The sequence below is a fragment of the Podarcis gaigeae genome (assembly GCF_964106915.1).
Source record: "Podarcis gaigeae genome assembly, chromosome: 5".
NCBI classification, from domain to species: domain Eukaryota; kingdom Metazoa; phylum Chordata; class Lepidosauria; order Squamata; family Lacertidae; genus Podarcis; species Podarcis gaigeae.
The window spans coordinates 78846972-78870503 of NC_139681.1; the positions used below are offsets into that span (position 1 = coordinate 78846972).

The 23532-nt window shown below is 41.0% G+C and overlaps 1 long non-coding RNA gene across 1 annotated transcript in view; it reads left to right on the plus strand.

Annotated features, from left to right (window-relative positions):
• The first annotated feature begins 57 nt into the window (after window positions 1-57).
• The window catches only part of LOC310845111, a 31215-nt gene continuing 7740 nt past the window's right edge, over window positions 58-23532 (plus strand). Inside the window, exon 1 of the long non-coding RNA XR_014564467.1 lies at window positions 58-131. This is a non-coding gene — a long non-coding RNA (uncharacterized lncRNA). The remainder of the gene's footprint in view (window positions 132-23532) is intronic.

Here is a 23532-nt window from a genome sequence, read left to right on the forward strand (position 1 = left end):
GTTCCTTGGGTCCCACCCGGGGCTGCTGGCTTCGTCAGTGCACCGTGAAGCCTCACGGAGCGAACGTTTCAAGGCAGCAGCTGAAAACACAGCAAATAACAATGCAATTTTACTTCCAGCTCCTGACTGAGGTGGGCACTTCTTACTTGAGGGCTGCTGCAGTCAGGGCCGGATTTACGTATAAGCTAAACAAGCTACAGTGGTACCTCAGGTTAAGTACTTAATTCGTTCCGAAGGTCCGTACTTAACCTGAAACTGTTCTTAACCTGAAGCACCACTTTAGCTAATGGGGCCTCCTGCTGCCACTGCGTTGGGGGAGCACGATTTCTGTTCTCATCCTGAAGCAAAGTTCTTAAGCTGAAGCACTATTTCTGGGTTAGCGGAGTCTGTAACCCGAGGTACCACTGTATAACTTAAGGCCCCACTCCCTTGGGGGCCCCAAAAAAAGTTAAGGGAAAAAAAATCTGTATGTACATTTATAAAATATAAGATAAAAAACACTATTAATATACTTCTTCTTAATAGTATTTCACTATTAATATACTTCTTAATTGTATTTCAGTTCAGCCATTACAGTGGTACCTCAGGTTACATACGCTTCAGGTTACAGACTCTGCTAACCCAGAAATAGTACCTCGGGTTAAGAACTTTGGTTCAGGATGAGAACAGAAATTGTGCAGCAGCAGGAGGCCCCATAACTAAATTGGTGCTTCAGGTTAAGAACAGACCTCCGGAACGAATTTAAGTACTTACGAACGAAGGTACAACTGTACTTCAATAAAATACATATTTTGTTATGTGGAAATGGCTTTAGATACCTATTAGGTCCCTAAATTACCATATGGCATATATTCAATACAAAAAACAGCAAAAATTTGTTGTTGACAAAGGACAGCTGGACATAATAAAGGGCTCCATTACCGTCAGGAGCTTAGGGCCTCATCAAACCTAAATCCGGCCCTCGCTGCAGCCCAGGGATGTTGGGAAGCTGTGGCACCTCCAGGTTCCCAACAGCCGTAGCAAACGGTAGCCGTGCTGTATAATTCCTGACCCTGCCCTTTGGCACCTGAGATGTGGGTTTTCGGGACCCCACCATGTGTGGCTAATGGTTCCAAACTCTCTAAAATGATTTTCCATTCATTCTGGGACCTGCTAATACTTTAAGACCTTAGAATTCCTATACTGTAACAATACCCCCCCCCTCTGGTGCTATAGTTTTAACTAAAAAATTTGCCCCATAAATAACCTGGAATCCACCCTCCCAGATGCTGTAACTAGATGTCAAAATGCAAACCCATAAAAGAGATGTTTCTTCTTGGTTCTGGGTCTCTCTTGCCTCCTTGCAATGAGGGGAGGAAACTCTGTTGCAACAGAAAAATAAAGATCTTCCTTGCTTTCACTGCAGCCTCCATCCATTCATCTCTGACCGATCAGACTTAGGGGACTCAGTCCCTTGGGGGGTTGGGCAGCAAAAGCCAACCACCCCTATTTTTCTATAACACATTTAATAGTAATAGCAGCAATCATAATTCTGTGGTTCTAGGCTAGGATATTAAATGAAATTAAAGAGTGGCTATGTCAGACTGCAGTGGTGACCCTACTTATTTTGGAATAATCCACATTGTATTCAGTAGGACTTCAGCAAAACGTGGTTAGGATTGAGCTGTTAATCTGTTTCGTAGAATTGTAGAGTCAGGAAGGAGCGCAGAGGATCATCTAGTCCGACCCTCTGCAATGCAGCAGTCTCTGCATGGGCTCAAACCACCAACCTTCTGATTTAACAGCCAGACATGCTGAGCCATTGTTGCAGCAAAACTACACACACACACACACAGTGCATGACCTGTGGTTTTAGGCTAGGATCCAAGGCACAAGGAAGCTTTGTTTGTGGGTCTTATCCTGAGTAGTACTCAAGCATAGGATTGTGCTGTTAATGATCTCTGGGAGAATCTTCCATGTACCAGAGCCAAATCCAACAGGTCAAAAGTATTGCACCCAGTGGCACACATGATTAAAATGGGGGAGTGTACACATTTGGTTCTTTAAGACTACTAAATATACTGCTTATCTCTATACCCCATCTATGCAACAAAACTTAATGTGTCTGATAAAGTTCTCTCTCTTCTATGAAAGTACCTGCTATGGTAAACCCTTTAGTCTTTAATGTGCCCTAGAGGGGTTGACAATGTGGCACCCCAACCTGCATAGGCCGCCACATGGGGTGCATAATAATGCCATCCCCCATTCCGAAGATAGGTTATAGGATACCGCCCAAGGCCTAAAACTGCCAGACTTGTGACAATTGCTACGAGGAAGGCAAAACCGGCAGAGTAGGGAAAAATTCCTTCCCACCTCTGGGAAACAGCAACTACCATGCGACCGTAGCAATGTCCACGGACCTAGGAAGAAAGGTTAGCCTGCAAGAAAACACATTAAATTAGAGGGAGGGACGGGTGATGCTCCAGAGACCAACTGGGATGATGGCCGGCAGGAGCCTGCCCTACCTGGCTCTAGCCCCGCCCCCTGCCAGCCACCGATTGGCCAGCTGGAAGGGGGCGGGCAGACAATGGGGGGGTGTCACCCGGCCTTGGGAAGCCCACGCCCACTGCTGCAACAGGTGAGTGGTAAATACTGTAATTGGCTATTGCTATTTTGCAGTATTAAGAAGAAGTAAATATTTTGCAGTTATAATTTGCTGTATTAGTTTTTATACTTTATTGTTGTGATTATTATCAGCATATAAATTATGTAAATAATAAATACATAGATGAAAAAAATGTTTTAAGTCTGTACACTTCAGTCCATAAGGAAACAGCACTGAATCTAAATTTCAGCTTAATGTTGAATTAGAAATATTTCAAAGATACCTGGTGGAGAGTAAGAATATTTTTCCTATTTTCCTTTTATATATACATCTTTATGACTTTTATGCACTGCTTGAGTTGCTATCTCATCCAGCTTATTTCATTCCAGCTCTGTGAGATACCAAAAATGGTCTTGTTTTTCTTTCTGAAATCATTAGTGGAATTACTGGGCTTTAATGGCAATTAATGCTCCTTTTGTTGTGTTGGGGATTAATGTTGTGATGCTGGTAAGTGGCTGCTGAATAGCATTTATTGCACAAGGCTTCTTTTTATCATTCAATATTTGCATTTCTCTGAATATATTTTTCTACTGTTTTACTTCCCTACTTTCAAACCACTGATTGATGCCCCAGAGGAATTGGGGGGGGGGGGCTGAGAAGGGAGGCATGAAGAAAGAAGCTGGAAGTCTTTGTAGTAATATCCTGTTGTCTAGTATTCTGACTTCATCTCCTCATTCTCGACTTCAACTGAAAGAGTAAAAAAAAATAATTCTTTAAATAACAAAACAGATTAAGTTAATTATTTAATTATATATGTGTTCACTGCATCCCTGTATGCACATTTTAATCCACTTTGCAGTGTGTTCACACACATACATACATACATACATACATAACATACATTTAAAATACACACCCAGGAATCCTGGAAACTGTTGTCTATCCCTCACAGAGCTACAATTCCCAGCACCTCCAATTTTCACCATGCTGCTTTCATTGCAATAGAGCTTGTATAACATTTATTTAGGAAAGTGTGCCATTACAAATCTGTGGAATGCCATTGTCTCCTCACTAAAAATAATATTCTAAGCTGCCTGGACTTTGTTAGCTCAGAGATGGTAAAAAAGTACAGTCCCTACTAGGGAAGAATGGCAGTCTAAACTGATGTACTAAGCTGAAATGGCAAAATTGACCAGAAGAATTGGAATCAGGAAGACCAAAATGTTAATAAGGAATGGGGAAAATACAATAATTTTTTTAATAGACTATATAAACAAGTAAAATTATTAGTAGGGTTGATATGACACTTGTAGTTAAAAGTTGGACTTTGGATTAATTAAAGATTTGATAGAAACTGGACTAACAGATGAGACTTCCGGAGGCGGCGCGAACGGTAATGGCTGCCCTTTCCTAACCGGGAGAGGGAAGCTACGCTGGAAAAGGGTCGTCCGCTACGGCGAAGCGGAGACCCATTCTGGAAAACCGCAGGCAGCGGAAGCCTGCGGTCTCGGGACCCGGCGGGCGCCAGGAGCTACCCCCGAAACGTTGAGGGAACCCCGTAAGGGGCTCCGGATCGCAGAGGGGGTAGCGGCGCTGTGGGTCTATGCGCATTCAGCGGAGCGAAGCCGCGCTGCCGTTGCCGGTGAGCGCCGACCTTTCTTCCTTCAACACAAGATTCTAAAACGCAACAACCCGTGAGTAATTGAGGACTTTACTAAATTTCGGGACTAAAAATATTGAAAATAAGTTGAAAGCGGAGAGACGAGGAAAAGGAAGTCCGTCCTCCGCAGCCATTGACTTTTAAAGCAAAGAGCAGGAGGAGTGGAGGCATAGAGAGAACTTTTGACAGCTCAGATTGAGCACCCGCAGAAATTACTTTTCCCTTTAAAGACTGTAAGCAATTGATTTTTGGACTTTTATTAGGACTTATATACTCCTTTCTTTGTGGATTACAATTCTGTTTAAGAAGCCCAGGTGTCAGAACTGCCTGAGCAGCAGAACTGTCAGACTGCAAATTTGGATACATTCTATTTAAACTTTGAGACAGTCTGAGGGAGCTCAGAATGGTTACGTTCTTGCATTTTGGAACTCCAGTAAGCACAACTTGAAATATTGTGGCAAACCTAAAACCAACTCTGCTAAAACTACTCTTGTGAAGATCCCTAAGTATTGGTTCAGATTTCGTATGTGGAATGGACTCTTCTTCCTAGGACATTTTATGCTCCCCCTAGAGGATTGAGGATTTACAACAAAAACATTGTTTTACTTTCTATTTCCCGGCCCTCTGTTTGATTGCTACCACCTGGGCCGTAGCTTTCCCATGGGAACAACTCAGCTTGACCTTGACTGCTAGATAACTTTGGAATGAGTGGCGCAAAAAGAAAGGGATTAAGAACCAGACAAACAACTCTGACAACCGTAACTGCAGCCTCACAAGCACGCAGATCATCTGTGCCCACTTTGCCCTCGGAGGAAAAAGCTACCTCCCTGTCACAGGCAGGGGAGGAAGAAACTGAGGATTTACAACTAGAGGAGATGGCCTCAGGAGGATCTGGTTCTGTATTAGAGAGAATTCTTGAGAAATTGGAGTCTTTGGAGAGGAAAGTTGACCAACAAACTGCGAAAATTGACCTTAATACAGAAACTTTAAACAAATTATCTGGGCAAGTTGCACAGAATGCACAAGCAATCGGACAACTGAAGGAGGCTGCAGGTGAAAATCAGAAACTGGCCGAAGAGACCAGCCAAAGAGTGGGAGAGTTGGAAAAAGAAGTAAGGCCGCTCAGTAAGCAGGTTGGGGAACACCAGACCTATCTCTCCATGTTGGAACTTCGGAACAGGGAGATTAATTTAAGGATAAGATCGATACCAGAAGTGGAAGAAGGTAATCTAGCTGAGTTTCTGACCAAAGAATTCTCCAAGTTCTGGGGTCTAGAGGAGGAAGACTTTAAAATTGTGTCAGCCTTCAGACTTGGAAGACTTACAAAGAGAGAAAGGCCCAGAGACTGTTTGATTACGTTGAGATCAAAGGAGGAAAGGGACAAGATTTTGGGCCTGCACTACGGAAGCTCCTTGAACATTTCGGACAAAAGAATTGAGATTTTTAAGGACATTCCTAAACAGCTGTTGGATCTTAGATCTGAATATTTGGACTTAGTAAAACTGCTGAGAAGCAACTCAATCATCTTTAGGTGGGATTTTCCCCAAGGACTATCTTTTACCTTTAGAGGGAAGAAGATTAAAATTAGAACTTTGGAAGATAAGGACAAGTTTTTGACTGCCTACGGAGAGGACCTTCATAAAGGACTTGAACTACCCTCAGGGCCTGAACCACCACAGGTGCCTGTACCTCAGAACCCTGAAGACTCACAGAACAAAATACCATCCCAAGGAAACTAAACAGATCTATCCAGGATGTCTCTGCAACTTTTAAGTTGGAATATAAATGGCTGCAACAGTCCGGAAAAAAGGAAGAAAATCTTTCACTTATTAAAAAAGGAGCAACTAGACATTACTTGTTTACAAGAAACACATGTGACTAGGCTCCACAGAAAAATATTGGTAAATAAAAGGTTAGGCCAAGAATTTATATCTTCGGACTTAGTTAAGAAGAGAGGAGTGGTGATATATGCAAAGGAGAGCCTCTCACCAAAATTTCTATTTAAAGATGAACATGGAAGAATTTTGGCAATTGAAATACAGCACCAAGGAGAGAAAATTTTGATATTAGGAATCTACGCTCCAAATGAAGGGAAATCAGAATTCTACAAGAAGTTGCATGAGATTATGCTGGATTATCTGGACTATGATAACATCATTATGATGGGAGATATGAATGGGATCGTTTCTACAAACATGGATAGGTCACAAAGCCAAAAGGTTACTAAAGAAGGCAGACTACCAAAGACCTTTTTTGAAATGACAGACAACATGGACTGGATTGATATATGGAGGACAAAGAACCCCTTAGGGAAAGAAGGAACATTTTTCTCTGAAGCCCAACTGACTTGGACAAGAATTGACCAAATATGGATTTCTAGAGGTCTGGCTCCTAAGGTGAAGAAAGTGGAAATCTGCCCAAAGACCTGCTCCGATCATAACGCGTTGAAAATGGACATGACATTATTACCAACCGGCTCCTTTAGATGGAAGATGAATGACAACTTGTTTAGAGATCAGGAGATTATCAAGAAGGCCAAAAAAACAATAAAGGACTATTTTGAGATAAATTTGAACACTGCTGTGGAAAAAAGAACAATCTGGGACGCAAGCAAAGCTGTGATGAGAGGGTTCTTGATACAACAGAACGCCATAAAGAAAAGACTACAAAATGAGAAAAAGGACAAGATTTTGGGGAAAATTAAAGAGTTAGAGAAGAAACTAAGAGTAAACCCGAAGTCACAGCCGATTTTGAGAGAAATTAAACTTCATCAGGCACAATATTCCAAACTGATAAATCAGGAAATAGAATGGAAGATTAAATCAATGAAACAAAAAACATTTGAATCGGCTAATAAATGTGGGAAACTGCTGGCTTGGCAGTTGAAGAAGAGACAAAAGCTGAACATAGTAACAAATTTGGAAATAGAAGGAAGGAATATTCAGAACCCGGCGGAAATTAGAAAATGTTTCCAGAAATATTTTAAGAAATTATACACTCAAGGGCCACAAAAGGAGGAAGAGATTGTAAAATTTTTGGAGAAAAATGGACTTAAAAAACTATCACAAGAAAATAGATCACTCCTGAATAGTAAAATAACACGACTAGAGATAGAACAGGCCATTCAGAATATGAAGTTGGGCAAGTCTCCAGGGCCAGATGGCTTGACCTCCAAGTACTATAAGACATTAAGTGACTATTTGATTCAACCACTGATGGAGGTCAGCAATGAAATTATGGAGGGAAAGAAGGCGCCTGAATCGTGGAAGGAAGCTTTTATCACATTGATACCAAAGTCAGAAACTGAAAAGACACAACTTAAGAACTACCGTCCCATTTCCCTTTTAAATGTGGATTACAAAATATTTGCTGACGTTTTGGCAGGAAGACTCAAAAGAGTTTTAAACGAGATAATTCATAAAGACCAGGCAGGCTTTCTCCCAGGAAGACATTTATTTGCTAATACAAGGAACATTATTGACATTTTGGAACTTTTGCAAACAAATATTAACACTAAAGCAGTTCTAATTTTTATAGACGCGGAGAAGGCCTTCGATAATATTTCTTGGAAATTTATGAAGGGGAATTTAAAAGAAATGGGAGTGGGGCGGGGTTTTGAAAATGGGATTGACGCGATTTATTCAGAACAAAAGGCAAAACTGATAGTCAACAATGTGGTTACAGAAGAGTTTAAGATTGAAAAAGGGACACGACAAGGCTGCCCGATTTCCCCCTTGCTGTTTATTTCTGTCCTGGAGGTGCTCTTGAACTTGATTAGAGGGGACCGGTTGGTGCAAGGGATTCAGATCGGAGCGAAACAATATAAACTTAAAGCTTTTGCAGATGACCTTGTTTTGACATTGCAAGAGCCAGAATCTAGTACAAAAAGAGTGTTACAATTGATTCAGGACTTTGGTCGGGTAGCGGGCTTTAAACTAAACAAACAGAAAACTAAGGTGTTGGGAAAAAACTTGACAGATGCAGAGTCAGAACGGTTTCAGAGAGAAACAGAACTAACTGTGGTTAAAAAAGTAAAGTACCTAGGGGTAAACATAACAGCAAAAAATCTGAGTCTATTTAAGGATAATTATGAAAAATGTTGGTCTGAAATCAAGAGAGACTTGGACAGTTGGTCAAAATTGAAGCTTTCTTTGTTAGGCCGAATTGCTGCTATTAAGATGAATGTATTGCCTAAGATGTTGTTTTTGTTTCAAACATTGCAAATTGTGGATAAGACGGAGTGCTTCAGGAAGTGGCAGAGAGATATTTCTAAATTTGTCTGGCAGGGCAAAAAGCCCAGAATTAAGTTTAAGATATTAACTGATGCGAAAGAAAGAGGGGGCTTTGCCCTGCCAGACTTAAGGTTGTACTACGAAGCCGCAGCTTTCTGCTGGCTAAAAGACTGGCTACTTCTAGAGGACACTGACGTGTTAGATTTAGAAGGTTTTAACAATGCATTTGGCTGGCATGCATACTTATGGTATGACAAAGTTAAGATCAATAAGGCCTTTAAGAACCATATTGTCAGGAAAGCAGTGTTTAATGTCTGGACAAAATACAAAGACCTATTGGAAAATAAAACTCCAAGATGGCTATCACCTCTGGAGGCTAAGGCCCGAAAAAGACCCAATATGGAGGCCAAATGGCCGAAATATTGGGAAATAATAGAGAAAGAGGGCAACAATTGGAAATTGCAGAGTTTGGAAAAAATGAAAGACAAAGTGCGAGACTGGTTACATTACGCTCAGATTCAAGAAATTTTTAAAAAGGATAAAAAGTTAGGATTCCAGGTGGAGAAATCGAAGTTGGAAACAGAATTGTTAGAACCTAAGACTAAAGTACTCTCAAGAATGTATAACTTGCTGTTGAAATGGAATACACAAGATGAAATGGTTAAGTCGGCCATGATAAAGTGGGCACAGGATATTGGGCATAATATTATGTTTGAGGATTGGGAAAGGTTGTGGACCACGGGGATGAACTTCACGGCATGTAATGCTCTGAAGGAAAATGTAATGAAAATGATATATAGGTGGTACATGACCCCAGTTAAACTAGCCAAAATATGCCATGTGCCAGACAACAAATGTTGGAAATGTAAGGAAAATGAAGGAACATTCTTTCACCTCTGGTGGACTTGTCCCAGGGTGAAGGTCTTCTGGGAAATGATATATAATGAGCTGAAAAAGGTATTTAAGTATACCTTCCTTAAGAAACCAGAGGCCTTCCTTCTGGGCATTGTCGGCCAGATGGTGCCAAAGAAGGACCGAACATTCTTTTTGTACGCAACAGCAGCAGCAAGGATACTTATCGCCAAGAAGTGGAAAACTCAAGATCTACCAACTCTGGAAGAATGGCAGATGCAGCTGATGGACTATATGCAACTGGCTGAGATGACTGGCAGAATTCGAGACCTGGGAGAAGAGAGGGTTGAAGAAGATTGGAGGAAATTTAAGACTTATTTACAAAAATATTGTGACTTGGTGGAAAGTTAAGTAGGATGTTTGATCATAAATAATTGGCCACCACAAAATCGGATTGAAATGGGATGTAAAGTGAGATTAAGAGAAATTAATTTACAGAGGATTATATTTAAATAAGTGGTTATAAAATTTGCAAATTAGATGATAAATTGCTGGGAAAAATTTATGATGATGAAAATGGCAGCGGGAGATGTGAGGAAGTCCAAAGAAGTTATGAAACTCTGTTGAGATAAAAGAAAGGTTGTTTATCTTTGTACTTTATTTTGTAAAAACCCCTAATAAAAATTTATTAAAAAAAAAAAAAGAGATGCAGGAGAAAAGGTTGACATAAGGACCCACAAAAGGGGAGGAAGGAAGTCAAAAGGGATTTATTTACATCTTATTTGTTTCCTTTGTATTTTTTTAAACATAATTTTTATTAACAGGCCAATCATATCACATTATTTCAAATCACATTAATTCCAAATTATACAGCCAAATTTTTCAATTTTTGTTGGGGGTACCCATACATCAAGCTCCGGACGAGGATCCAAACATCACTTCTATTACTGCTTTAATTAAACAGTTCTATCCAGTTCTATCCAGATAGTCTCTTTATTACTTTCTTCATCTTCTTGTTGTTTTCATATATTCCTTTCTTTGCAATCTCTGATAATCTTCACAGGCAGGTTGAAAACAAACATCGTCTGTGTGGGTTTTACACACTCCAAAAGTCATATCTCATAGGGACAGCCGCCATTCCCCTCCTCCTCCAAAAGTTTATCTTCGGTCTGCCCTTTAGTTTTCCCAGGCTTGTAAAATATCTCATAGAGGGCTCTGCCAGGTTAAGATCAAATTCCAATCATCGTTCACTTTCAAATAGTCCTGGTTCTCCTCCCCCCGTCTTTCATAAACAAGCCTGTCTTGTGAGACGCCATTTTAAAACTGCGTCATTAAATTTATCCATTCTCCGATCTTTACCAATCCTCTCTTCATTCATCATTAATTCATCCCACACAGTTTTTAAATTCCTGCTTGTGTAATAAAATACGGCGGTTCTTTTTTCTTTGGGGTGGAGGGTTATTACTCACATAAGGCAAAGAAAAGAAAAGTTTTTTCCTCCACCCCCCTTCTTCGCTCCTGACATAAACTTCACTCCAGACATACCAATCTCTTAATGGCGCTTCATCGCTTGATTTATTTGTCCTCGCCCGCCGCTCCGATCCCAGAGATCCATTAACCAGCAGTCTTATCTCCCGACCTTTGCTTGACGTATGTGCTTTAACATCTTCCAATTATATATTTCCAATTGTATTTTCGAGTTAAAGCGAACCAGCACGTGCAGATTGGAGACGGCGGCCGGGAAGAGCCGACTTCACCGAGGGCTGGTGCCAAGTGACCGGGCACCCCCTTCTCTCGAATCCGGGGGTGCATTGTGGCCACCGCTAGCAAGGCAGTCCCCCCCATATCCTTGGGGGGGGGGAGACTGCATACTTCCCATAGCAGCCTCTTAATTACCTCGTGTGGGTCGGAGAGATGTTATTGTCAGCCATCTTCCAATGCTCAAACCTTTGCGATTGTTTGTAAGCCAGAAAACCCCAAAATAAACTAATAATAATAATATTCTATATACATCTGTGGACAAGAAAGAGCTTTCATGTAAGAGAACCCAAATATGATTTTCAGACAAGATTGAGTCCATACTTCTTATATAGAAATTAAACTGTACTACATGACCTAAGTTTTTACTTGGGAAATGGAAGCAGAGTGGTGGGTAGTGTCATTATGTACAGTGGTACCTCTGGTTACAAACGCTTCAGGTTACGAGCTCTGCTAACCCGGAAGTAGCTGCTCCTGGTTGCGAACTTTGCCCCAGGGTGCAAATGGAAATTGCACACCAGAGGCGCGCGCGCAGCGAGAAACCCCATTAGCGAAAGTGTGCCTCAGGATAAGAACGGTTTCAGCTTAAGAACGACCTCCAGAACAAATTAAGTTTGTAACCAGAGGTACCATTGTAGTTTAATCACTAGATGGAGCTCAATTTACCTGTATCTGGATGGAGTAAGGTGTTTCCTGTTGCTGTTCTAGTTACATCCACAGCATAGCACAGGGCTTCTTCCAAAAAATCCTGGAAACCATAGTTTATCCATCAGAGCTACAATTCTCAGCACCTTAATGAGCTACAGTTTCCAGGAGTCTTTGGAGAAAGTCACGTGCTTTAAATGTAGAGTGTGGTGATTGTAGAAGCAGCCCAAAAACCTTGCATTGGCAAGTAGATTGACAACCAGTTTAATTTAATGCTGAAAATGCCAATGAAGACTGTTGCTGGGACTGTAGCGCACACACATGCCGGTTAGAAACATGTAAATCCCAGAATGTGGAGTTCAATGTGTTCTTCACAAGTCTAGATGTAGGTGATCTGGTGTGTGTTTCGAATAAGCGATAGGGGAGTGTCCACAGAATTTGTGATATTGGAAATAATTCGATGTAGAACTCATTGTAAATTTCTGCCTTCTGGGGCTGTTCTTCCAAGTCCTTTTTCCATGCTGGTGAAGAACACAAGAGATGTTTTTGCTGCCTAGGTAACCATAACATATCTATCCAGCTTTAGTTATTTATGCCATCACTTCTGCTTATGTAAATTGAAGATGCTCTTCAGAAGATTTTCACAAATAGCTCTCAAAATTGCAGTGTCCTTTTCTCGAGACAATTTCCATGAAGGCAAAATGTCTCCCTTTCCCTCCATTGTTTAGCATCTGTCACCAAAGGTTGTTTTTGCTGCAAATGTTGGATTCAGTTCATGATTACACAGTGGTTAGAGGAACACAGTTACATTTCCATGGTAATGTTGTTCTTTCTTAGTCTCTTAAATTGATTAATAGCATAGTGGTTGCTGACTTTTCAGACGAGGCAGTTAGCAAAAGCTCTACGTTTAACAAATCTCCCTTTGAAACTACAAGGACCCATTGATGTAATTAAACATCTGGCTGTCAAGTGCTAAATGCAGCAAACTGAAATTTAATGACTGAATTTCAAATGTAATTGAATTTTAAACATTTCCTGATTATGTGCATTATCCGCATAGGTTTGCATCGGTAGGTCTGTAAAAAAGTGCTGTAAAAAAGGTCTGTAAAAAAAGTACTGAATATTTGGATAGGGAATTTTAAAAGTAAGAAGAAGAAGAAGAAGAAGAAGAAGAAGAAGAAGAAGAAGAGGAAGAGGAAGAAGAGGAGGAGGAGTTTCATGCTGGCTTGGCCTGACAGGAATTCCCTGACGGGAATTGCCAGGAGCCATGTGTGTAGTATTGTGGGCTCAATTTTATGGAAGTCCCTTACAGTTGAGATTAGTCCCTGTCCTTGTTGAATGTCCAGCATTTACTGAAGACTGTTTATAATTAATCAAGCAGGGTTTTTAATTGAATTCTGATTTAATAGCTCATTTTTAGCTTCATTGTATTCAGTTTCCTGCAAAAGGATTGTGGTTAAGCAGTATATGAATTGTTGAAATAAAAATTTATCAATACCAATTGTCTGTTGGATTGGGAAGGAAGGAAGGCAAGGTAGTGGTAGTGGTAGTCACTTGGGGTCAAGTGGAAGAAAAAATCTATTTACTACCAGGGGTTAAAAAACTGGATTTATTCCAATGTATACAAAGTGGTGCCTTATGCCTGTGCGAAATTGCTCACTTTTGTGATACACTCGAATAGGGAACAAATATGATGGCCATCTTTTCCTTACCACTTTGCTTCATTCACTGTTCAGAGCTATTAGTAGCCAAGTCAGTACACATTATGCTTCTTTTGTATGCATTTCTTTCTTTAAAAACTCTGAAGTAAAATAATAAGCTAGTTACATGATGGACTTTTGTGTAACAAGATGTTCTGAACAGATTATGAAAGATGAATGTGTTCCATTCACTAGCTTAAAGCAACAGAGAATCTCATCAAATAGAGAACAAATCTCAGTGAGTCCAATTACTAAGCGTTTACGATGTACATTTGTAGTAAGTAGTACACTGGCATGCTGCAATTTCAGAAATCATGGCTTCTCATACAGGTTCAGTGAAATTTGACTTCTTTTTCAGAGCTGCACTTCTTGCTTGAGCCCGCAAACAATTCAGTCGTGGTTCTTCAAAAATGCAAACTACTATAGTAGAACTTTGCTTTCATGATAAAAAACAATACAGGAACATATAAAAGACACTGGCTATAATGGGCTATATTGTCATTTTCCTACAATGATCCTATGATGCAATCATTTTCAGAACTGGGGGAGAGGAGGGCTTATTAGAGAGCCATATTATAGCCAGTTCAGCACTCATGTACATAATTTCATCTCAGTCTCTTGACTTACCATTTTTTGTATACCATATTGGACCCAATATAAGCCACACCATTAAAATTGGAATGGGGGGAGAGAGAAAGAAAAAATACCCGAATATAAGCCGCTCCATCCTTGCTGCTCCTGGCTGCATACTGGGGGGGGGGGGGGCTGCATTGTCAGCAGCCTTTCTCCTTCCTCCTTCTCTCCCTTTCCAGCCTTGGGGGAGAGGACAGGGGACTACGCATAGGGCGGGGGCTGCTTTGCCATGCACCTGGTCTCTTTGCCCCACGCTCCTGGCTGCATAGCATAAGGTCACGAATATAAGCCACACTTTAACTTTTCATGGTCGGAATTTGGAGAGAAAGTGAGGCTTATATTCAGGCCAATACAGTAATTGCTGCTATAGACATTTCTGAACATGAGAGTAATACCACATTTCTGTGCCTTTAGATCACACCACATAATTGTAGAGTTGTACAATTGTAGAGTTGTATAATTGTAGAGTTGGAAGGGACCACAAGGGTCCACTCATGCAATGCAGGAATCTTTTGCCCAATGTGAGGCTCAAACCCTGAGATTAAGAGTCTCATGCTCTACCAACTGGGGTGGTATTGTGGGTTCATTTCTAATTTTGCATCATATCCTGCTGTCAGCCCGACTCTCAGAGTGGTTTGCAGTTCCAAGGTTGTTCTAAAACAATTGTTGGGGACAGCATTCCATAGGTGAGGCAGGCACCACTAGAGAAAAGCCTATCTTTAAACAACATGGTCACTTCATGTGGGATTTACCATGTCAAAAACTAACATATGATATGCTAGACCTAAGCCAGGCATGGATCGATAACCTGTGTCCCTCCAGTTGTTGTTGGACTCTGACTCCCATACACCCAAGCCATTTGAGATGACTTCAAGTGATAGGAAAGTTAAGTCTCTGATGGCTTATTTGCACATGTGAAGAAGCCATTCCTATGATACCATTTATTTCCATTGACTCACAAAGCAGATAGAAGTCACAGAAATATTACATTGGTTGCATGCTTTGGGAATTGACGGATGAAGCATTGCTTATGGGTTTGGAAAAGAGATTGAAAAATATGATTAATGCATTTGGTTTTTTGGCCTGTGAGCATTGTCTAAAATTATAAGATGCAGTATGGCATGGAAACAAACATCTCAGAGCCTCTTATCAATCCATGGTAATCTTATATTCATTACTCTGCTAAATACTGCAAGGTGTTATGGAAATAACCCATTAGCATAACAACAAAACCTATTAGAGATTTATGAGGAATTTATAGTTCAGAATAAATGACCGATTTTAAAGGATGATGAAAATATGTTTTTATTTATTTATTTAATACCCTGCCTTTTACCCTGTATAGGATCAAATCGCAGCATGAATTTAAACAAATGTAGCTTAAAGCACAAGCTCAGTATAAATATTAAAAAAAAGAAACCCTATTAAAAATAGCACTGAGAACCCTAAACTCATTTGAAAGCACGCACAAAAGAGAAACAAGAATGTACAACACCTGTTCCCCAAAGACTCTCTGCCAATACAACCAGTTAGTGGCCAAAGGCCTGTCTGAACAAACAAAAAGTATTTGCTGGTGAAAGCAAAGCAAGGAGGGGGCCAGGCTAGCCTCTTGTTGAAGGGAGTCCCACAATCCAGGAACAGCTACTGAGAAGGCCCTCTCTTGTGTCCTTACGAAATGGGCCTGTGAAGGTAGCAGGACTAAGAGAAAAGCCTGCCCAGGCAGACTCACATGGGGAGGTACAGCCATTTAGGTAGTCTAGATCCAAGCCAGATTGGGCTTTGCAGGTCATAACCAGTCCTCTGAATTACGCCCAGAAACGGGCCATTGGAGCTGTTGGAACAAGGGGTTTCTGTTCTCCTTGAAACTAGCTTCAGTCAGCAATCTGGCAATAGCATCTTGGTCCTGCTGAAGTTTCTGAACGCTTTCCAAAGGCATTACAGTAATCCAAACAGGATGTAACTTTCAAAAATTATTCAAAATGAGAAGCAAAGAGATGTCATTCCACTTCACAGTCCACTGGCTCACAAACCACAATCCTGCATTTGGTTGGTGTTCTTGCAGCCTAAGCCTAAACATCTTTACATGGGAGTAATCATACACCCATCGGAACATAGGAAGCTGCCTTTTACTGAGACTATTGGTCCATTGAGCTTACTATTGTCTACACTGGCTGGCTGCAGCTCTCCCAGATCACAGGCATGGACACTTCTGAGTCTTACCTGGAACTCCTGCATGCCAAGCAGGTGCTCTGCATTGAGCTCTGCACCTTTCCTCGCAGAGGAATTCCTCGCAGTCCAATTGAACTGACTGAACTTCTGATTAGAAATTTCCCTGTTATGTCCCACTAAGTTGGGTAGAATTTGCCTTTTGCGTGAGCTAATTTAAATCACTAGAATCCTAGAATTGTAGAGTTGGAAAGGACCCTGAGAGTCATCTGGTCCAGCCCCCTGCAATGCAGAAATCCTGTCAACAGCTGTACCTGGGTAGTCTCAAACCACCAACCTGGTTAACAACCAGATGCACTGACACATTGTGCCACTGTATACTAGGGCTAATGAGATTTGGGATAATTTTAACTTGGTAGAATAGTTCATAATACCAGTGCTATTTTTCTAGAGAAAAAGGTGCCGGAACTCACTAATAATAATAATAATAATAATAATAATAATAATAATAATTCTACCCTGCCCGTCTGGATGGGTTTCCCCAACCACTCTGGTGGCTTACAGCATATAAAAAATTGTAAAAACATCAGACATTAAAAATTTCCTAATACAGGGCTGCCTTCAGATGTCTTCAAAAAGTCGGATAGTTGTTTGTTTCCTTGACATCTAATGGGAAGGCGTTCCACAGGGCGGGCGCCACTACCGAGAAGGCTCTCTGCCTCTGTTGTTCTCTTATAATGGCAATGGTGCCCACCTGAGAGGTGCCGGAACTGAGTTCCGGTGAGTTTCAGCAGAAAAAAGCCCTGCATAATACTTTATATGCTTATGGCAATATTGTTTCTCTAACTGTTGTCTGGGCCAGAGGAAGCCCCATATGTACTATACATTTCAAACAGTTGTGTGTTAAGGGTGCTGTTAAGGGAATAAGGTAAAAGGGTGCTGTTAAGGGAATAAGGTAAAAGGGACCCCTGACCATTAGGTCCAGTCGTGACCGACTCTGGGGTTGCGGTGCTCATCTTGCTTTATTGGCCAAGGGAGCCAGCGTACAGCTTCCAGGTCATGTGGCTAGCATGACTAAGCCACTTCTGGCGAACCAGAGCAGCGCACGGAAACGCTGTTTACCTTCCCGCCAGAGCGGTACCTATTTATCTACTTGCACTTGACATGCTTTTGAACTGCTAGGTTGGCAGGAGCAGGGACCTAGCAATGGGAGCTCACCCCGTTGTGGGGATTCGAACCACCGACCTTCTGATCAGCAAGTCCTAGGCTCTGTGGTTTAACCCACAGCGCCACCCGTGTCCCACTGTTAAGGGAATAGAAGACCCCTATTCCTCTCACAGAGCTACAGTTTTTGGACTGGTTTAACAATCCGTCTACCCGTGGAACTCTGGGAATTGTGAGGGGAATAGGGGTCTGCTAACAACTGCCAGCATCCTAAACGAACTGCAGCCCCCAGGATTCTTTGGGGGAAGCCATGACTGTTTAAAGTGATAGGATCTGCTTTAAATGTATAGTGCAGAGGGGCCTGAGAGGTGCAAGCAGTTACAAGCAAGCAGGTTACAGTGGTGTAGAGGAACAGTTCCAAGGGCACGTACCATTGGCCCTTCTGTTGGGGTATGAACCCTTGGCAGATGCTCAGCCATGCTGACCTTTGACCCTAACCCTGAAACTCACATCCATCAATGAGTTGTCAGCCTCTACCAGCAGTGGAGTTCAGCTTTCCAAAGGAAGTTCAGTTTCCTAATGCTCAGAGCAGCAGAGAGTTGATGTTCTGCTAAGGTCCGCTTTCCAACTAAATAGGAATTGATCTCTGGGGTGATGGCAGAAATCTGACTAATTTAGCCTGGAATGTTCTCACTACTGAGCTTCCCAGTTTTCGGTGTGATGTGAAATGCATTATTCAGTAGTCTGAAGCCACCCGGTAAGCTTGGGTGTAAGTTGCATCTGCTTTCCATATATTCCCAAGCTTTTTCTGCTTCCCTGCAAAGGGCTGGCTGGAGCACATCTCTTTGAAGTCACCTTCAAAAAAAGGTCACTTTGACAACACATCCTTTTGCCTGCAAATGCCAAGCCTGTGTTCTGATGTACATTAAAGGTCACAGGAAAAGAAAAGGCAGTGGGGGGATTCAAAGAGGGAAAGGATGAAATCGCTTCTCATTAGATATTTAAAAGGGTTTTAAAAATTTAAATCCAAGAGGGCTTCTAAAAATGATAAGCAATGCCCCATTTCCAGTGTTCACTAATGCATGAACCAGAGGAAGGAAGAGGAACTGTGTCTCCTTACGCACAGAGCAAGTAGCTCTTGACTGACAAATAAATGGGATGTGGTTGTTTACACTTAGGGATGCCTGAAAAATTCAGTTTCCATGGGTTCTGAGCCAAACTGATTTGATCTGCACCTCCTGGGCTAGTGTGCAGGTCTAAACTTAATTGTTTGGATTTTACGCTTCTTCAGTTTTTGCGACACAGTTCTTTGTTCCAAGAATATACCAAAATTTGTTTAAAATGTGTCTTTTATGAGGAAAAAAATGGGTTTAGAAATGGGTGAATTGAGATAAAATTCATATATATATATATATATATATATAGTAAGTTTTTTAATAGATATTTAAATGCACACACAGTTTATCGCAAAATGCATAGGGCAATAGCCAAATTTCATCATATTCCAAGTAGACTCATTGTACCCAATGTATTTGAGTCCCATGGGTTGTATTCAAAGAATCCCTGCTCAGAGTATACCCAGTGAAATGAATCAACCTTAGTTATGTTCATTAACAACAGTGAGTCCACTCAGAGTAGGACTAGAATGAATACCAGCCACATATTACCTTGAGTAAGACTTACTTGAATATCGCCCCTGTTTAAATCAGCAGGAAAATTTGTATTTTGATGCAAATTTTCATATGAATTTGGGTTTGTTTTAATTCACATATTAATGTGGACATGGGATGGAACTGCGTTATGAATGAACACATGCAAAATATTACCATGAATTCAGAAAAAAACACAGATCAGACACCAAACAGAGCTCAGTTTATGGAATTGCTGTACAAGGAAATTTATTCACTTTCTATCATACAACAGCAGTACATTACTTTACAATCAGGTTGAGCTGAGGACCACTTTATGCTAAATTTTAATGCATCTAAAGTCTAACCCAAGATAAACACAACTAACCAGCGTCAAAGTATCATCTGTAAAATTGTTTCCTACACAAGATATTGAACTCTGTTAAAATAAAAGACACCCAGTTGAACAGGATTCTAAAAGCCAGGATGGTTTTTACTATTTCTAACAACTTTGGCCTATAATATTCCCTTCACAGTCTTGTTGCTAGTTCACAGTTCCAAAATATTTTTGCTTAGTTACAATTTGTAATTCAAATTAGGAGCTCCCTCCTTGGGAACAAAAACACTGACAAAAGCAAAGTAACAAAATACCTTATTTCTAGCAGTAACTTCTCTGGGCAGATCTGCACCCCACCACATACAGATTCCAGCTATAAAAATGTTTTCTTTGGTACATCCACAGGTGTCCTGTGCGAGAATCTCTTGCTTTGTACCATTGCCTCTAAAAAGTACTCGCAGCTTATTTCATTAAGGAATTCTCCATGACCCTTGGAGAAGTTGGAGTGAGGAAGTGTAACAAGCCCATCACAAGCATTTTGAGAGCTCTAAGTCAACTTCTGCAAGTTGCATTTCACTTCTGGGCTGCACTTACTCACCTCTGTTCTAGCAATTTAAAAAGAGGGATCCCCCTCACTTCCACCCTGTTCTCCATACACCATAAGAATACAATCTGCATTCATGGACTTCCAAGTTGCAACAACACATGACGAACCGAGATTGGAGTTCCGAATTAATAATTTGAAAGGTTGAAAATCCCCTTTTGTATTGATGAAACTCAGTAGAGTCTGAAATATAAATTAATCACCGCCCTTGGCAGACTGATGGCTTCAACAGAGATTAAAAGCAGAGCACCAGTGAATCTCAGGCACCCATTCTGTTGCCTTTGTAAGAGCATGACCAGAGTAAGAAGTAGTTGATTCAATCAATGAAATGTGGTTTTTTGGGCCAATCACTGCCCTTGTGGGATTCTTGTGGAAACAGGTTACCTGAAGTAGTCAAAAATCTTAAATCACAAGAAGATGTGTGGGGTAATGCTTAGAGTGGCAGACTAGGACTGAATAAAAATAATAAAAAATAAAAAATTGTCCAGGTCTGGTGACTTCTACTTCAGTGTATCTGAAGAAGTGTGCATGCACACGAAAGCTTATACCAGAACAAACTTAGTCGATCTATAAGGTGCTACTGGACAATTTTTTATTATTATTTCAACAGCATCAGACCAACCTACCTACCTGAATCTAGGACTGAAGAGACCCAGGTTCAAATCCCCACTCAGCCATGAAGCTTACTGGGCGACCTTGGACCAGTAACCAAACCTCAGCTGAAACCTACCTCACAGGGCTGTTGTGAGGTTAAAATGTGAGGTATATTATTTATACCCCGCCCTCTCCAGCCAAGACCAGGCTCAGGGCAGCTAACAACCAATAATAAAAACAAGTTGATTAAAATACAATTTAAAAGATTAAGATACAACATTAAAACATTAGGATGCAGTCTCTTCATAGGAGGAGAAAGGAAAAAGAAAGAGGGGGAGGGAATCAAACTATCAAACTGATTCTAAGCCGAAGGGCAGGTGGAACAACTCTGTCTTACAGGCCCTGCGGAAAGAAATCAGGTCCTGTAGGGCCCTGGTCTCATGAGACGGAGTAGTCCACCAGGCCGGAGCCAGTGTTGAAAAGTCCCTGGCTCTGGTTGAGGCTAATCTAACTTCCTTAGGGCCCGGGACCTCTAGGGTGTTGCTATATATGGACCTTAAGATATTGGGAGCTCAGAGCTGCAGCGTATGAACGCGCCACCATCTTGGAACGGAATCCAACTCTAAAAGAACTTTAAATGAAATAAATAAGAGTTGGTAAATTTCAAGACTTGTTATACTAGTTATTCCCATATATGAGCCAGGGCCTAATATTAGTTAGCCAGTTTCCCATTGGTATGTGACTACAGTAATGCAGCACAGGCATAATGAAGAATTGACTTCCTCATATGAGATCTAAAACATGGTGTGCCCATAACTACAGGAAGAATCATTTGGCATCCCTGTCTACAAAATATTTAAGGCTACATTACTTTCCAACTTCATATATTTGGCCTGCGATCATAGAAATTGTAACTCGTAAGAAGAGTTTTGCAGTACCGACATGGTGTTGAATTTGTCATCGCTGGAGAGCCCAATCTGTGATTCAGGTAAGCGACAGTGTTTGTACTGAATCGTCAAAACCAAAAGTTGCAACACAGGGTCTCAGCTTTTTGGATAGCTTGTGCGATACGATACAAAGCAATTATGTCAAAATACATGTTTCCATATTTACAAGATGTAAATACTTAAATTTTAATAAACAGTTTAGAAGTAAAAAAAACAAATGATGCAAAAAAACCTCACGTAATTTGTTGTTGTTTATATATGCAAATGTTTCGTAACTGATCTAAAATGTGAAACATTTTAAAATTCACCGTGTTAATGAAATGATTGCAAATGTGTGTTTTAAATGTTTAATGCTCTTTAACATTTTAATTTGTGAGTAATGACAAGCTGAGCAGTATGTTGCATCATATTGTTTCTGACTTTTGTTCTTTGGTACTGATTAGTCAGGGATTATCTTCCTTTCTAATTTTGGTTACCCAGGTTTAATGACAGTTTGATGTCATGCTAGAGTTGAACATTCATTAAAACTGGACAATCTATATGTGGTTTTTTCAAGCAGCTTAAACTGAACATATAAATTTGCTTCCTTTACATCCTATACTATAGCTATCATCAGAGGTGCAACCCCTTCCCCATGTGATTAGTATTGGGTGTAGGGTAGAGTTAGGACAAGGCCATGGACCCTGTCATGTTCATTTCTCAACTCTGCAGCCATCCGTGCAATGGGGATTAAACTTCTACAGAACATAAGGAGAGACTTACTGGATCAGGCCAAATTCCCATGTAGTCCAGCATCCCATTCTCACAGTGGCCAACCAGATGCCAATGGGAAACCCACAAGAAGGACCTGAGTGCAAAGCACTCTTCCAGCTAGAGATTCCCAGCAGCTGGGATTCAGGAGCATGCTTGCTCCAACATTGGAGGTAGTACACAGCCATTATGGTTAGCATCCTTATTTGTCATATTGTTTTTTCTAATCCCCCTTTAAAGCTATCCAATTTGGTGATCACCACTAGGGATGGAAAAATTGGCCCGTTTTGGTTCTTTCAATTTCTCATTTTTCCCAGTCTTAAATTCAGCTCTTCACATTTCTGCTGCAGTTTGCAGGTCCATATATATGATTTTATATATATATATATATATATATATATATATATATATATATATATATATATGCTTTCGTAGATTTTCACGGGTACAGGAATGCAGGTTTTGGTGTCCTCGGGTGTCTTCCCGTGTAAAAGTTGGGGTGTCTAGGCGACGTTTCGACGAGGTCTCACTCGTCATCTTCAGGCTGGTGCTTTCGGCTTCTTGTTACTGGAACAGAGCGGGATCTCAATGTTTGAGTTCCTATAAATACTGTAGAGGGGGTGTGGTGTCTAGCCTCCAATGTTCTGGGCAGAGAGGAAGTTCCCAGGCTAGTGTGCCTTTTCTTCTTTTGTTCCTTAATTACTTGAGAGATACCTTGAGTGATTTCTTGAGTGATATCCTGAGTACCACTTAGGTGGGTCATTAGGTGTGGATTAGTTGCTAAAGTCTTTGTGTCTTGACCTCTTGAACTTTGTGAAGAGTTTTCCTGAGAAGATGGCTGTATTGCACTTAGTTGTGCTTTGGCTTGGCTTCGTGTATAGGGGCGAGCTGTGGTTTTGTGGCTTGTGTCAGCCAGATCTGTGTAGGGATTGCAGGGGGGTGCAGCATCCGGAGGTGCCACCATGGATTGGCTACTGGATGGTGTCAGTAATTCATCTGTGGAGAGGGTCTGGGTTTGGGTCTGGTGTGGTTGATTGGTGTTGGCGTTCTGTGTGCCTCTGGATCTGGTGTCAGTTTTTGTGGGGAGGGCTAATTTCCAGATGTCTGGCAAGCGGGATGTGTCGTCACGCTTGTTCATGTTGTGAGGGTGTTTCTCTATCTCGATGGCTTCCATGATTATTCTCTTGTGGTGATGTTCCGTGTTAAAGAGCAATTTGGAATCTGCAAAATTAATTTCGTGTCCTGTTTCTTTCATGTGTTGGAAAAGAGAGGAAGTTT